At 43.7% G+C, this 17,052-nt stretch overlaps 1 protein-coding gene and 1 long non-coding RNA gene across 2 annotated transcripts in view; one reads left to right on the top strand and one right to left on the bottom strand.

The window, feature by feature from the left end:
* Nucleotides 1–5,048, top strand: part of LOC131443222 (uncharacterized) — a 44,985-nt gene extending 39,937 nt beyond the window's left edge. Inside the window, exon 3 of the long non-coding RNA XR_009233584.1 lies at nt 4,927–5,048. This is a non-coding gene — a long non-coding RNA (uncharacterized LOC131443222). The remainder of the gene's footprint in view (nt 1–4,926) is intronic.
* The window catches only part of tmem121ab (transmembrane protein 121Ab), a 47,394-nt gene extending 31,093 nt beyond the window's left edge, over nt 1–16,301 (bottom strand). The window contains exon 1 of the mRNA XM_058612649.1: nt 15,846–16,301. The gene's annotated coding sequence lies outside the window, so the exon portion shown is untranslated. The remainder of the gene's footprint in view (nt 1–15,845) is intronic.
* Between the last annotated feature and the right edge of the window lie 751 nt (nt 16,302–17,052).

The raw sequence follows: 17,052 nt of genomic DNA, 5'->3' as shown, positions 1-17,052 counted from the left end.
TCCAAAACACAAATGTGTGTCTCTCACATGAGAACGAAGCAAAAAAACAGATATTACTTCTTCACTTAAGTGTTCAATTTTAACTAAGTGAAAATTATAGTTGGAAAATGTGAAATGTTTTCTGAGGGGAATTTGACACTTTAATTGCACAGCACATTTTCACAGACAAATCAGCTGTGTCCTGGTAATGGGATGATTATTTTCTCATGATTTGAGTCTTTGAAATGCAGAGTGGGAAAGATTTATTTCTTTTTTTTCCCCCTCCCTTTTGTGTTTTAAGTGGTATCTTCAGATATGCCCTATTTTGATCAATGGAAAATATTCAAAAATTGAAAAACGAGAAAAGCAAAAAAAACTTAATACCCGAGAAGCAAATACTCTGGAACTCAGACATGTCTGTTTTTTCGGCTTCGGTCGACTGAGTAAAAAATCCCATTTGGTGCATGCTTTTATCATTTTTAACATGTTTTTACCTTTGTTCTAGTTTGCTCATTTTAGGATGTATCAAACTTTTCTGTCTTTTTTCCCCCTTCTGTATATCACTCTGCAGATACATACTGTAAACACCAATGCAGGCTCAGTGGGAATTGTTAGTGCGCTGAGTGTCAGTAAACACAGCCCACTGACTGCCGGGTGAAGTCGAGGCAGCATGAGCGTCGCTTGTAACTTGTCACGGCTATTGACAGAGACCTTGTACAGCTCACTGAGGCCAGTGAGGCAAGGCACCAGTCAACCTCCGATTCACCCCTCTGACTCCTGCTGACTGACTCTGATGTAAACAGAGCGCCAGCCAGGCAGCCGAGCACCCGTTTGACCAATACAATATGCTGCCTGTCTGCCGCCATGATGCAAACTTGGCCCTCTCGTCCAACTCCGCCCCCCCCCGTACTTTTGGATTTCCATCAGCTTGCATCACGGTGAGTGACTGCCACGACTGGGGAATGTGAGCATTTCATTAGCATCAGCGCTCAATAATTGGCGGCAGATTAGGAGCTATGTAGGAGCTACAAGAGATTTTATTTGGCATGACAGCATTCAGATGAAAAGCTCACTGGAGGAACCCACATGCTTCTGGTATCGTCAGACAACTCTTGAGAATTTTCTAAAGTCGAAAAAAAAAAAAACAGTATTTACTACTACAAAGATAGACAGGGAGCATAGTTGATATTGATCTGCTGAGGCCAAGGATAATGATCAAAGGCTTCGGGCTTCGGGGAGGAGGCTGGTCGGGTTTCATTCATTCATTAAACATATTCAAGAATGAAATAGCCTGAAATGATAGAAATCTAGGGAATGTGAGACGATGGAAGAGAAAAATAGAATTTAAATTTCTTGAGCCTTGTTTTTTTGCAGCCACTGAGCGTGTTTGCTGGATGATGTAGTGGAGATGGCTGCGGTCCCCCACCCCCACCGTCTCTGGCTCAGACATAAAACTGTGGGCAGCAGCAGCAGCTCGGCATCCTCGCTGCCAGAGTGCTGTGTGGACAAGGATGAAGCAGCCGCCAACTGCCTTAGCTCCAGATCCAGTTACAACACACATAAATGGCCCATACGGGCTTCTAATAAGTGTCTGAACAAACAGGCACTCGCATCTCAGGGGCATAGTAGTGTCTTTTCAGCAGAGGCTGTCTGCACTGGGGCCGCATGCGTCTTTCGGCCTCGCCACACATTGTGACACGAACACTGAGAAAGGCAGAAAGTCCAGCACAGCTGATGAGCCCGATCAGGATTGTGTGTACTCATTTGGCGACAATTTGAATGTGGCAGACGTTTGTTTACATTTAAAAGTTCTGCACTACCGCTTTAATTGCAGTGGCTTGCAGAATGCCTGTTAGTGCTGAGCTGAGCTGAGCGACGGGGCAACGACAAAAACAACAACAACAACAACAACGTTCACCAGCTCTAACACACACTTGAACAAAGATAAATTCTCGACTTTCTTCTGAGGCTTTTCACTCATACTTGTGACTCCACTCATACACACACACACACACGCATAAAGACGGCAGGCAAAGATAAAGAGGAACCGCCTTTTTGTATTCAAGCCCACACACACATACACACACACACACACACACACACACACACAGTACACGTGAGACTGTTTGTGTGTCCTTGCATTATCTGTTGGTGCTGGTGTCTAAGTGCGGCTGAGACAGATATAAAGAAATAAAGGAAGAAGGAAGAGAGAGAGAGGAAGGTGAGGTGAGGACAGACGGAGGATGGGAGTAATTGCAGAGGTAGGAGAGAGTGGGAGAAGAAGAAGAAGGAGGAGGAGGAGGAGGATCACCAGAGTCCCCTGCCAGGGGGCAGTGACACAGCAGCAGCTGCTTCTGCTTTCAGAGCCAGTGTCACTGTCATACTAAGCAATGTTTATACCCCCAGCAACAACCAGCAGCCTCTGTGGACTAAGCGGTCCACCAGGTCCGGAGTTTGAATTCCACCCCCCCTCGTCAGTCTTGATCTGTATCGATGCTGATATACACAATAGTTACCGTGCTCGCTGGGCCGAAACACACAACACACGGATATATAATAATAATAACGCCTTAAAGACCGGTGGGGGGGGGGGGTGTCAGGTGGCCCCTTACGGCTGGGGGTTAATTCCAGCCTCCCTCGTCTCATCGAGCCGGTGAATTTGTGGAGGGCTCGCAAAGGACGGCAAGTGACAAACGAGAGGGGAATACAGAGAGCTGTGCGAGGGAGTATAAGGCGGTCTGTTGGCTCACTCACCTCTCTCCTCTGTGTGTGTGTGTGTGTATGTTGTAATTCAATTATGAGAGCCTCTGTTTTGAAGAACTGCACATGGAGCCTCGACGAGCTCGGGTGCTGACTCCACGGGCCCCCCTCGACTTAATTACCAGCAAACACACAAACATACACACACACACTGTAATTACACTCGGCTACATCTGCACGGCGTCACCGGCTCTGGAAAAACAAGGTAGTCCAAACAGTTTCTCCTACAGGAGGTTTTGTGACTCGCTCTAATAAGCATACTTAGAGGACAACCCGGGTGACTCTCCATAATTACCCACTGAATGTATTCAGCCCAGACAGCACTTTAAAAAGGACAACCTTCACGTGGGCCGTTTTTTTGTGTCCATTCAGAAATACTGGAGATAAAAGTGGCGGTGCAGCAGGAGACTCTCACCCCAATATGTCTGAGCCATTTATGATCATAGACTTTATCTCCTCCAGCTGGGTGGAATTTGTCAAATATGTGTATGTAAGATTTTTCTGGACCGCGCCATGATCAGTTTGAGCATCGTACAGCTGTATATGCAGATGGTGACCATAGAGCGCGTGTAAAAAATGGACCGGGGGACAATTGCTGGTTTTAAAAATGACATCGTTTGAATGGAAGTCTACGAGACAATCAGCTTCTACTTGTCGCGTACTTTATAAGGTCAGTCGACATTTCCCTGGGGACTTTATGGTCTTAATCTCTAGTGTCTGGCTTTCTTCCATAGCAGAATTGTGTTAGTTATTTTCCCATTCAGAGGGAAAACATGATAAAGTCTGGCAAATATGAGTGGACACCAGTGTGTTTGGTTGCAGGTGATGTTTGTCAATTACCACTTCCACAAATACAACTTTCTCTAACTGTAGGACGATATTTTTGGCCCATAATGGTGACACATCATGGCGCACACACACGCCCAGACACACATAACTTATCTCAGATAATCTTCTTTAAAAGCATCTCGGCTTACAGATGAGAGGGTCACCCGACCCTGTAAAGCTATCACTAATATGCTAACAAACAAAAAAAGAGCACATGTCATTGTGACATGATGTGATGTAACAGATCCATCACATCTGACATCACATTCTGATGCTGTGCTGAGGTCACACTGCAAGATATTTTTGGTGTGTATTGTTTTAGTAGCTGAGGGACAGCCAATGACAGTTCACTGTTTTTATGCCAGTATGTGTTTTTATGTTTTTGTGCAACATTAAATGTAGAGTCTTCATTCTCTTAGGAAACAAAAAACAGCAGTGTTGTTGTTGTTGTTGTTACCACTCGCTAAAACCATTATGATGATTATCCCAGTTTCATCTTGTGACACTAACTAGATTTTCCTCTTTCCCTTTTTTGCCACGTGTAAACACAATGACTCTCCTCGCAAAGCACCCGTGGTTGATTATAAAAAAATTATATACAGTACATATATATAAAGCCAGCAAGTCTGTCTGCTCCCTTTCCTCTTCTGGTTTCACTCCCACCAGTTACACCTGCTTCTCATGATACAATGGTTCTCTCCCTCTATCCAAAACAAAACACAAATACATTAGCATAACATTGCGCATAAATGATTACATTTAGAATGCAAATGAGACTAAAACTGCAAAGTGCAGTTTTTTTTTAAAAAAAGAAGCAGATTTAAACAACCTGATTTTAAAGAAGTAAATTGCTCTGTGCCTACATCCCACCTCTCTCAGCTCACCATTCTCATTCCGTTCCTGCCAGATCATCTTGTTCTGCTAGCTTTCCTGCACTTTCTACCCATGTTCTCCCCAGCACTTGTTTGTTGTATTTTTTGACTTGAAACCTTTGTCTTACCTGACCGCCCTCCTCTTTACTGGCTCCACTATTGAATTCTGCTGGAACGCTCTGTGTTGTGTGTGTGTGTGTGTGTGTGTGTGTGTGTGTGTGTGTGTGTGTGTGTGTATACTGTGTGTGGTTTGTCATTGGTTGATCATTTTCAGATATTCTACTGGTTGGGCAATACTCAACGTGCAGTTACCTGACCCTAGCGTTCATGCATGACCTCCCACAATTCTACCAGTTAATGAGCACCATTCAAAATACAGTGTATCTGTAATCTTGTCCAGTGGAAAGTATTTCACGTGTTTGGTTCTGACTTGTTGCTCCACAGTGATTTATGTACAAATAACTATGCCTTTTTTTTTTTTCCCCAGAGACCCAGCGACCGCCACCGCCTCACAGGTGGATGCACCTTTACGGACAGGTGGGGCCTCTGAAATGCTGCAGTGGCGGTGGTGGCGGCGGCGGCAGCAGCGAGTGACAGCATAGCACTCAGGTGAGTAATGTAGCAGAAACAAGTGAGCAGAGCACCGACAGTTTAAGTACACTGCCACGATTGAAAGGGTGCATTAGTTTTGTGCTGACAAGAGAAAGCAGAACAACACACGCGTGTGTGTGTGTGTGTGTGTGTGGCAGCAGTGTGTATGATTCTGGTGTTTTATTTTTTCTATTTATCAGATTAAACGGGTTCTCCTTTATGGGTTAAGTCATTCTCCTTAATCTGAATCACAGGTGTTAAACACTCGGCCCGCATGATTAACTGATTAGTACCACACTTATCAAGTTACCTCGCCAGTGAATTAAATGTGGACTTTGAAAACACAGAAGCTTTATACACTAACCCTAGTAAAAATAGCTGAGTACAAAATTATTGGTTAAGATACATGGGACTTGCAGGACTGTTTGTGCCGTTCTACTGAAATACAGCGGAGGAAATCAGGCGAGACACAGGGAAATGGACATTGGAAAAATCATTTGTTCAGAGGCTTTTGTTATTTGACCTCATCTGGCTCTTTCCCCCTCTGTAATTGAGTTTGACGTCCCTGATCGAAATTAAAAACCCAGTGTTATGGGTTATTATGTTTTCTCACAAAACCCTGATTTCCTTATTGAACTGGGAATATAATAAAGTTATTTCTATTAATTGTTTATACTCATTAATCGGTAAAATCCATTGACCCCCTCATTAACCCGTCGTGGAAGCATCTGTGATGTGTTTTGTTTGTTCGCTCACTGAGGCCCATTCTTTTGCACTTTCATTTGTAGCTCCAGAGGCAGAAAAAAATGACTGGGGACTTATCGTGAAACATTCCCCCCTCTGAAGTTGATTTCCATCACTCTCAGAAATGTTAATATAAAAAGCTGTTTGCTGCGCAAAGTGATTCACGGTCTTCCCGAAAAAACAGTTTAATGCCTAGTTTGTTTGTGTCTTTCGCTCATTTTGTGACGAGGGTAGGAGCCACTCAGCCCGTGACAGCTCGCTGTGAATAGCTGTCACACACACAGGCTCAGAAACCTCGACATGTGTACAAACACGCACAAGTCGCACAAACACGTGCTCGTCACAGATTCGCAGGCAGGAAAAACGGGGGTAGAAAAGCTCATGTTATAGCGCATGTAAAGCAATTCATACATAATGTATACCGGCAGGTGTGTAGACACACGCTTACTGTAATCAAGTGGTAATGATGAAATGAGAAGCCGCCGCATGTAAACAGCAGCAAAAACACGCACCATGGCTCATCTTCGGTCTAATACAGACCGTAGAGTCCAGAAACAGGAGCCCCCACTGTGTGTGTGTGTGTGTGTGTGTGTGTGTGTGTGTATAATGTATATATGCACATATGCATTCACGGCCAAACGCTGATAGATTCATGTGGAGGCTTGTTATGCTGACAGTCTCGGCATTTAAGCCAGCAAGGTTACACTTGTTCTAAGCCGTTTCCTCAGCACGGACGAAATGGAGCGTGCACATCCACACACACACACACACACACACACACACAAAAAGCATACTCGGTCCTCGGATCCCGTCAAGATGGAGCCATTGAGAGCGCCGCGTGACAACAGCTTTACGTCGCTGCTTAAATCATTATAAAAGAAACGGCCACAGTCGGGATAATATGGCATATTAATGTTTATGGATACTTAAAGTCCTGCAGAGCCTCCAGCTACAGCACATTACCTTGTGGTTTTGTTCATTTGTGTGCAAACCTGCAGTAGGAGCAACTTATAGCACACATGTGTGCAGCTCTGCAGAGCAACGACAGAGTGCATGAATTAGATATGAGGTTGACACAGAGGTGCAAGTGAGCAGTGTGCTGTTTGCCTTCACACTGCACCACCCACTTCACACTGGACTGAAGATGTAAAGGACATTCAGGTAAATCAACAAGTCTCCATATGGTAAAAGCTGATTAGTCTGCTTCCCTTAAAGCAGCATAAGCCCCAACACTAGAAACATGTATGCTCGCTGGGGTACGAGACCTAAAATAACATGTTTTTTCATCTTCACAAAAGAATCACCTTATAAGCTCTCTTCCTGCTTAAGTCTTTAGTGTCTTCATAATATATCGATCACATTATCTCGCTTTAATTTGGCCTTTTTCAACAGGAAACTTGGGATATTGTACACCGCTTACTCTCTGCACCAAAGTCCATAGAGAAAATCAGCGTTTTTAGCTCACAGGGACACAGGAGCTGCTGGCCTACTGCTGCCTTTTGCGGTGAGTTTTTGTGTCACTCAGAATGACTGATTTTAAACACTGAAGTCACAGCGTAATATATTTGAACTTAGAGACAGCAGTGGATCAACAGCTGCTGTGTGCTGGGGTGTAAAATTGTTGATTTTGTCTGTGGAATTTGGTGTGGGAGTTTACAAAGTCAAAGAAACTTCAGTTTCCAGACTGGTTAAGGCTGTTTGATGACAAGATGAAGCCACCAAAATTACACTTAAGATATCATAGACTTAAGATTGAGTATTTATTTTATTTTTATTAGATGTGCCTTTTGCTAAGTGGCTTAAATCAGTTTGTACCTGCCCTGTTTATTTATGTATTGACTATGAGAAAAGCACTGCAGGAAAAAGTCAAATATCTCAATATAAATCTTACAAAAATGGATCAATGAATTGTTGACATCAGCTAAAAAAAAAGTTGGTGGAGCTTAAAGACCAAAACAGGGACACTATAGTTGGAAATGATGACTCATTATTCCCAACTAACTGCCCTCCTCTACCTGTTTCCATGCCTTTCATTCCATGGAGAAATTGGCCAATCAAAATGCTGTTAAGAGAAAAAGACTGCCCCCTATGGGCTGTTTCACTAAACAGCAGCAGTACATGCATGTCACTTTTAGTGGAAAGGTTTCTATAGTCTTTTAGAGACAGTATACACAGTATGACATAAGTGTTATTATCAGCAGAGTCATAGAGTGTTTGGATCTGTCTGTTCTCATCGTTGTGCGTTCAAGTTGTAGTTGGAAGTCTCGATTTCCGAGATCCTAGTCGGAGGTTTCAACTGGAACGCCCCCTCAGGTCGGATTTCCACATTAAAAAGTCGGAGCAACCTCACAAATCCTGACATAAATGTTTGCTCGTGTCAATAGTAAAAACAATAGAGGACTCATTAGCATTCAACAACCTTGAAACAAGATTTTCTTTTTGGCGGTAATGGAAAAGTAATCCTGCATGTCATGTTTTTGGATGTGTGACCTCTACGGCTGCAGCTGCAGCCACTAGAGGGAGATTATAACCGTGGTGACAATTGCTCCCAGCGAGGACGCTGAGGTTATTCTCTGGGTTTCTTTTTTTTTTTGACAGGGTTTCTTTTTAAGAACAGTGGCATAAAACCAACACATTCAATGCATTAAATTGAAATGAAGAAAGTTTCATTAAACACAACACATTCCCCTTAGTGCTTCACTGAGCTTGGGGGGGAAAAAATACCCACAACACTTTGTGGATATTTTACAGCTTTAACTGTCGAGACTCGCTGCTTATCTAACTTTTCTTTCTATCTAAGGCAGTGTGAAAAAAATAAAATAAAATGTAATGATACTAAATATGAACATTGTGCAGATTAAATATACCACTAAAAAAAAAAAATGTAATTCATTTACAGACATTGTTTCTTGTGCCTTGGTTGTGACATCATCCTGGCCTGATTATATCAGCATTTTGTGTGTGCGTGTTTTGGTTTTGGTGCTGGTCTATGCTGGTCCGCCAGCATCATAATGCTGGTCCATGTTGGTCCACCAGCATCATAATGCTGGTCCATGTTGGTCCATGTTGGTCCACCAGCATCATAATGCTGGTCCATGTTGGTCCATGTTGGTCCACCAGCATCATAATGCTTGTCTATGTTGGTCTATGTTGGTCTATGTTGGTCTATGCTGGTCCATGTTGGTCTATGCTGGTCCATGTTGGTCCACCAGCATCATAATGCTTGTCTATGTTGGTCTATGCTGGTCTGTGCTGGTCCACCAGCATCATAATGCTTGTCCATGTTGGTCTATGTTGGTCTATGCTGGTCCGTGTTGGTCTATGCTGGTCCACTAGCATCATCCCATAGACCAGCATGGAAACTATGCTGGTCAATTGTTCTCGTCTAAAAACTCTGTAGCCATAGTTTAAAAAATTAAAAAATGCTTAAAATTAGCCAAAGATTGGGGTCTTGCGCAAAATGCTATCTTGTAACTGGAACCCATGATTTGACAAAGCATTTCTGCTCTTAGAGTCAAACACTTGGTATGCCCCAAAATCCACTCTGACCTTTTCACGGGGAGGTTTCATGGTGGTAGACTGCATTATTCTTTCACCTTTGCTTCTGACAGAGGAGGAACCATAAAAAAATCATTTTCTCTTCCTGACCATAACCACGCTGTCTGCTCTGTGCAAAGAGCAGAGGTAGATGGAGAGATAGATGGATGGATGGATAGATGGAGTAAATGTTTGTATGTTTTGGTTCAGCTAGAACAGGGAACTGCAGACATCAGAACTTGCATCTGGAAAAGACAAGACTCCGTCTCCTCTCCACTTGGCCACTCCACTTGAGCTGATTGATTTCCCATCAGTTCTGTATCCCTGATAACTGCATGGCTGGAGGGCTGCAATGGCTCCAATATTTCACTGCTATATACCCTCTCAGCCACGCTCTGTTTAGAGCACAGCTTTATGTGTGGAGTTGGAGGGTGTGGGTGACTTCTGCTATGTTGGTGTACGTAGGAATATAGGTCTGCTGTGTGTGTGTGTGTGTGTGTGTGTGGAACAGTGGTAGCAGTCGGCTGACATTTTGTGTTAATGACATGCCAAATATCTCTGCGTGTTTACTTTGCACAGACTCCCTGTTACAAGCCTTGTTTTTCTTGTCGGCAATCCAATTAGCTTCGGTGGGGGGAAAAAAAATACCCTCGGTCACAACGGAGGCGAGGGAAAAATCTATCAGCGGCGTGTAGATGATGCGGGGAGTTTTATGATACTGTATCACAAACCCATCTTCTCCAGTCATGGCAGCGTTTGGTCAAAATCCACATCGGCGCATTTTGTTTTCTTCCCGAAGCAGCAATCTCAGATTTTTTTTTTTGGGGGGGGGGTCTTTTTTGCAGTTATTGCAGCTCTGCTTTTATGAGATTCTGAGCAGATTACTAAATTGCCCTTTAACGGAGAAAGTGCCATAGAGTGTGTGGCACTTATCTTTTTACAGGTGGATCTAATCACCTGCAACTTTTTTCCTGTGTTAAAGTGTCGTACGGACAACAAGACGTTTTTTTAATCTTCCATTCAGGAGGAGTTTGCTTCTATTTCAGGATATTCAAGAGCTGCTGAGTTCTAGCTCTGACCCTTACGCTGAAGTTACCGTTCCAATTTGTCCTCGTGCCAAAACACATTATGTCTTTTATCTTGAAGGCTGCAGACGAAATGTTTAAATCAGCCGAATAATTTCAAGACTTTCATTAAAGAGGAGATATTTTTTTCTTTTTTTTTTTTACTGTTGCCTTGTTGCAAGTGAAATAACCTCAAGTCCATTTAGCCAGACACAGATAAAAGCTTCATTAAGACATTTTTAAAAAAAGACCATGAATTTTCAGGCTCCTCGAGGGGGAAAACCAACAAACCGTTAATTGAATGGGGCTGACACTGTGAACACTACACTCTTGCCTGGTTGTTTTTTTTTTTTTAGAAAATGTGAAGAAGTCAAAAAGGGGTATTTTCACAGAATAAAGTGAGTGCAAGAGAGAGAGAGAGAGAGAGAGAGAGAGAAAAAAATCTAACTCAAAACAGAAAATAAATTGCAGTTGTAAGGCAGAAAAAATTAAGCTGTGTGACTAATCACGACTGTTTATCTTAGTTTTGGCTTTAAAGCTTCATGGTGCACGTGTGCGTACATGCATGTGGTGATTAGTGAGAGAGGGGAAAAAAGAGGCCGTGCCTAGATTAGCATAGATCATACAGCAATCCATAATACACGGCTCGTTAACAAGGTTGTCGTTTTTGATCCATAATTGAAATGAATATTTTCAAAAAGGTATAAAGGTTAAACATGGCGGCTGCCCCCGTCCCTCCCTCCTCCCTTCCTCCCGGGGGCCACGTTATTGTACAGTATGGTAGCTATCGATTCACCACGCCGTTTGGCTATTGATTGGAGTGGACGCCATTATGTCAGTGAGATTATAGCCCTCCGAAGCACAATGATCCTGGAGTGGAGAACCGGCAGCGGAGAACCGATGAGCTGAGCCGAGTGCTGACTGCATCGGATGCAGCCTCAGCTTTTGTTTCAGCTAATGACAAAAGAGTTGAAGCACGGCGCGCTGTAGCAGAGAAGAGAAGCGCGGCGGCGGCGGCGGCTTAGTGTAACATGGCACAACCTTCCCCTAGCACAGCGAAGATGGAGCACTCTCATTTCTACTGTTGCTATCCGTGCCAAAGGGAGCATATTATGGAAACACGGGCGAGTGAATGATCACATTGAGTATTCCAGTCCCACTTCTTTTATTGGTGCAACTCATTGTTGCCTGATATTCTCTGTGACAGCCACGGCCTCCCAGATTGTCTTCAGTTGATCATTCAAATTGACCACAATTCACTATGCAGCAGGGGTGAGGTGAGTGGGGGGAGGGGCAAGGGTTTACGCAGGCCCAGGATGATTGGGAAAGGTGGGGGTTGTGTGGAGCGATGAGGGTGAGTGGGTGTTCACTGCCTCAGCCTGCTCCCTGGCTCTCAGACCGGCCTGTCATTTATTTATAGCAATATTGAATTTAATTGCTTTTCTAGCAGGGGGCTGAATTTTTAAGAGTCCCATAAATGGAATTCTAGGCTTACAGGGACATGATCCTGTCTGCAGTGAGCATGTAATAGTGCAGCAAAGGTGGCTCATTCTGCAATCAGTGCAGTGCAGACATCAAAGGTCATTAACCTGCGGTGTCCGGGATGCTAGGCAGGGCTTTTTAAACCGCTGACCCCCGAGGTTGTGTTGTGTACTGTGCCATTTTCAGCGAAACAGATCCCTGCGTAGGTGGCAAATAAAGACCGTATATAAACATGGACGTAGCGAGGAGGAAAAATAGCCTACTCGTTACTAGATTTATCACATCAGTAAACATTTTGTGAGGAGGTCATGGTGTCGACCGCTACTCTCAACTCTTCTTTAATAGAGCATGATGCCAATTTCGTGAATATTGTTCCCATTCGGGGTCACATGGACGGTGTAGGGGTTAGCAACCAGGTTTGCATGTTCTCCCCGTGTGTGCGTGGGTTTTCTCCGGGTTCTCCGGGGATCAGGTAAAGTGGACACTCACCGTAGGTATGAGAGTGGATGGTTGGTTTGTCTCTATGTGTCCCTGTGATGGACTGGCGATCTGTCCCGCGACCCTCGTGTATAAGATAAAGCAGTAGAAGATGGATGGATGTTCCCATTCAGAGGAAATAGACAATAAAAGCACAGCACACATCAGTGGACACCCCAGTGATTGACTGCTAGTATTGACCAAACAGCAGCCTCGTTTAAACTAATGCCTGTGAATTTCCGGTTTCAAAAACTGACTTGAAGCCGACGTCCACACTTTACAAACAGTCAATGGTGGCAAATGACTGTTGGACTGGTCCGCTCCGAGTCCGGAGTCTTGGCTGCCCTTCAACCCTGTCTGTTTAATTTGTAGACGAGACAAAGGCAATTTAAAGAGGTTATAGACAATTGTGTGGCCCGCCCTCTGTAGAGCAGCTATTCAAATTCAAATTCACGGTCTGTTTATTGGATAATAAATTGAGCATGAAAGATTAATTTGCATTTAGTTCATCATCCCCATGATAGAGAGAAGCAGTTTCTATACAGAAGTGCCCACAGTTTAATAACCCAGAGGCAAAACTGGCACATCAATATGTGTTGTCATTCTTTTCAAGGACACCGGAGCGAGCCCCCTATGGCAGAGACTCTGCCGTGTGTGTGTGTGTGTGTGTGTGTGATTCACCCGTCTTGCTTCCTCCTACTAAATTCTCGTCACTCACAGTCTGAGTCGACGCGTCGCACACTTAGCGCCGGTCCCAGTTATCACACATTCAGAGTAATCAGATTCCTAATGAAGATCATTAAAATCAAGGCTGGGAAAGGCGTTTACACGTTCACCACTGTGTCTGCACACAAACAGGGTGTATGTGTACGTCTAAGTCGAAGTGTGAGTGTTTGTTCAGGGCTATGAAAGCTTGTTAGAGTGCTGCAGGCAAAAAAAAAAAAAAAAACATGAGGGGGGGGGGGGGGGGTCACCTCACATTTTTCTTCTTTTACATTCTTTTACAAAAGAGCTGCAGTAGACTGAGTAAAGTATGGAACGGGTAGTGAAAACGGAGGCTGGGTGGTCACATTTTAAACACTCCTGCGGTAACCGAAAGGTCACGTCTTTAATCCCAGCATCGGTAAAATGTGCAGCTGGGATTAGAAGGGTGCAGGAAACACATAAATAAATAAATAATATGCTATGGACATAGCTAATGATACCTTTCTTAGATTTTTTTTTTTTTACATAAATGCTTCACTAAACACACTATTTGTCATACAATGGGAACATTCTATCTATTGTTGTGAAAGGACTGGTCATGGCCAGATGATAAATGCATCATCTTACATACAGTATGGTAGTTTAAAGATTAAAAACAACTGTATCGGAGTGACATCACTATAATAAGATTGTGGGAGCCATTTTGTTTTGTTTGAGAGTAGTAGTGGTGGTGGTCTACACTAGGGGGCGTTGTAGGTTAAGTAGGTCATTGGCCGTATATGTTCATCAGGTGAATCTATATAGCCACAAGTGTATGAGATGTGCATGATTACGCTAGGGTGGTGGCGAGATTGCACGTTTCTTTTATCGCTAGATTATCTAGATAGGTACAAGTGGCAGATTAAAGTGGTAGATCAAAGTTTGGACAAAGATACTCACAGTTGTCGTCTCTTTACTGATATTGAGTAACAAAAAAGTGGCATCAAGCCACCCCCTACTGTAAAGCATTAAAACAAAAAAGACGGAAATGTGTCCTTACAATGTCATACAAGTCAAGATTTTAAGTGTCTTACCACTGAAAAGGTAATAATCTACTTTGCTTTCATTTTCTGTCACTCTATCTATCAATCAATCACCGCTGATAAAATCGGATTAATTATCCCGTCATGGCACGAGGGCTCGAAATATCTCACTCGACACTTCTAAAGCAGTTTGAGTTTTATTGTCGTTAAACCCATTACATCAACTTTTGGTCTCACTTGATCAAAGACGTGGGTGGTGCCACATCCAGGGCAAGCCCATTAGGCCATGAGGCCAATGATGATAAATTGAGTTAATGTAAGGGGGAAGTGCCTGTATTGTGCCCATTATTCTTGACTGCTGGCTGCATAGTCTGCCTGCCTCTGTTCCTCTCTGTGGATGTGACGATAATTAGTGGTTTAGAGGCATCACTGGGAGGACATGTTGGAATTGTGGGAACATTTTAACCAGTCCTTCAACAGGCTTTGCAGGGGTTAAGATTTGGGTTTAGGCTTAGAGTTACAAGCAGGTTTAAGCCAGGCCTACTAACACACAACGTGTTCCTCTAAAATTCTCCTGAGGTTAGTTACATCCAAACCAAAAACATTGAGAGAATGTTCCCTCAGGGTTAGGTAGGAGCCTAATGTTCCCTAAACGTGTTAACCACAGGAGAACCTGGGGAGGAACCTTCGGGAAACGTTCCTGCAACCAAAAGGTCACGTTCTGGCAACAAAAAATGGTTAGCTAGGAGGTTTATGATTTAAATGGATAAGGTTGCGGAAAAAGGGACTATATAGAGAATCCTCACAGTAGTCTTCATGAGACCAAAACCTGGTCCTAATGAGATACAACATAATTTCTGAGGAACTGGTTACAAGTTTTAAATTGTGGTTAGGGTTGTGGTTGGGGTTATGTATTAACTGGCTATGGTTAAGGTTTAGGGATAATGCTTTTCTATATACATATAGGCCAATAAGAGTCCTTAAAAGGATGGCTGCATGATCCTGTGTGTGTGTGTGTGTGTGTGTGTGTGTGTGTGTGTGTGTGTCTGTATACATGTCTGACAAATTTTGGCTGAAAACCACAGCTTCAAAGGGCTTTTTAGAGGATTAAGGTTTAGTTTTAGTGTTTAGGGTTACAATTAGGTTTAGGTTAGAGTTAGTCATGTAGTTGACATGGTTAAGGTTAGGCTACTGGGCTAGGAAATGCATTGTGTCTATGAATGTCCTCATAACTATAGAGAGACGTGTGTGTGTGTGTGTGAGAACATGGCTGGGCTGAATTTCTGCGCAGACCTGAGGCACGAGCCACTGCTGCTGCCATGGGCACGCGCGCTGACTCTTCAGAATAAGCAGCTCCCTTAAATAAAACTGACAAGAGTGAACTGACGCTCGCTCCACAGCGATGCACAGCAGCGGTCATCACGATAATCTCAAGTGTAATAATAATAATAAAAAATATTTTCGGGATTCCTTCCGCCTCATTATGCCTGACACACACACCACAGTAGAGCACTGTTTCTTTTACATACAAGAGTTGCAAACTAGACATCGAGAAAGTGGCGGAATTGATGAATAATTCCCCATCGTGTAATATTAAAACTTGGAAACTGGGCTGCGGGATTTTCAACACGGACCCAGACTCAATTTCGGTATGTGATATCTGGCGTGTGCATCTACCCGAGCAGGAAGAGTACATTTCTTATTCTTTTTTAATCGTGGACGCTGCTGTTTTACCGCTAACACATGAAGACACAGGGAGCTGCTGTTGAACTCCGCTGCCTTACCCGATACAGTCGCTGTCCAGGCTGCGGAAGTCTCTGTCCAGGGTTCTGAAGTCGCTGTCCAGGGTGCTGAATGCCAGCGCAGGCTCCGGGGACTCTTTTTGTAAAATCCGCTGCGAGGAGGATGCAAAGAAAGCGCCGGTTCGACTCCGTACGCTGCTGCTGCTGCTGCTGCTGCCGCCGCTGCTGATGCCGCTGCCGCTGCTGCTGCTGCTGCTGCCGTCGTGAAGTTACGTTCCCATTCCTAGCCGCGTGTCCGACACAACACACACGAGCACAGCACGAGATATGGAGAGACTTTATCTGGAAGAAAAAAAAAAAAAAAATCCCCCCCCAAAAAAATCCAATATTCAAATGTGAACAGGGAACGTGAGTAGTGCAGCCTGCTGGCTGAATGAAGCAGTTTTGGCAAGTGTAACTGCTTAGGCTTTTTCGCTAGTTGCTTCTTCCCGTGGGTAGGCTTAACCACCCCCCTCTCTCTCTCTGCCTCTCTCTGTCTCTCTCTCTCTCTCCCTCCCTTTTTATTCTCCTGGCTCCATCAATCACTATTCAATTCAAACACGGGTGGAGTGACAAGAGGGAAACCAGTCGCCTCCTATACATTGCACACATACATAGGCCACATTGGACTCGACTGCCAGTAGTTTAACAGAAGTCATTCAGTATTAGCTTTATTGGCAGTGATGTGATAAAGAGACATTTAATTAGATTTGATTGAGACTCTGCCCCAAAAAATGATGTCCCTGCTGCATAAACGAGCTGTAACATGAAAAACAGTGTTACATTTGTCTATCTCCTCTTCTCCTAACCCCCCCCCCCCCCCCTTCCCCACACACACATACACACACACAAACCAACTGGGAAAATGAATTGAATTTATGGCCAATTTACTTATGTAGCGGGAACAGCCATCTGCTTCATGGCACATCCTGCCCCCCACCGTTTAGTGTATTTAGTGTCTTTTGTTTTTTTGTCGTTTTTTTTTTCCAGCTTCCTGTGCAGAATACTGCCTGGTAAACAACAATTAGCAGAACTGATGGAGGGATTAGTCTCTAAAGGAAAGAGCTAACGCCAAAAAATTCATTTTTGGAAGCAATATAAGAATTTAATAGTGATGTCGAAGGGGCTCAAATACCATTGTTAAAGAAGCTATAGAATATAAGTAGATATACGCAATATATCACCCAAGTAAAAGCAGAAAGCAACAAGT

This window comes from Solea solea, chromosome 17, assembly GCF_958295425.1.
Source record: "Solea solea chromosome 17, fSolSol10.1, whole genome shotgun sequence".
In the NCBI taxonomy this organism is placed as follows: Eukaryota; Metazoa; Chordata; class Actinopteri; order Pleuronectiformes; family Soleidae; genus Solea; species Solea solea.
The sequence above is the reverse complement of the archived record's forward strand: the minus strand, read 5'-3'. Positions and strand labels throughout refer to the sequence as shown.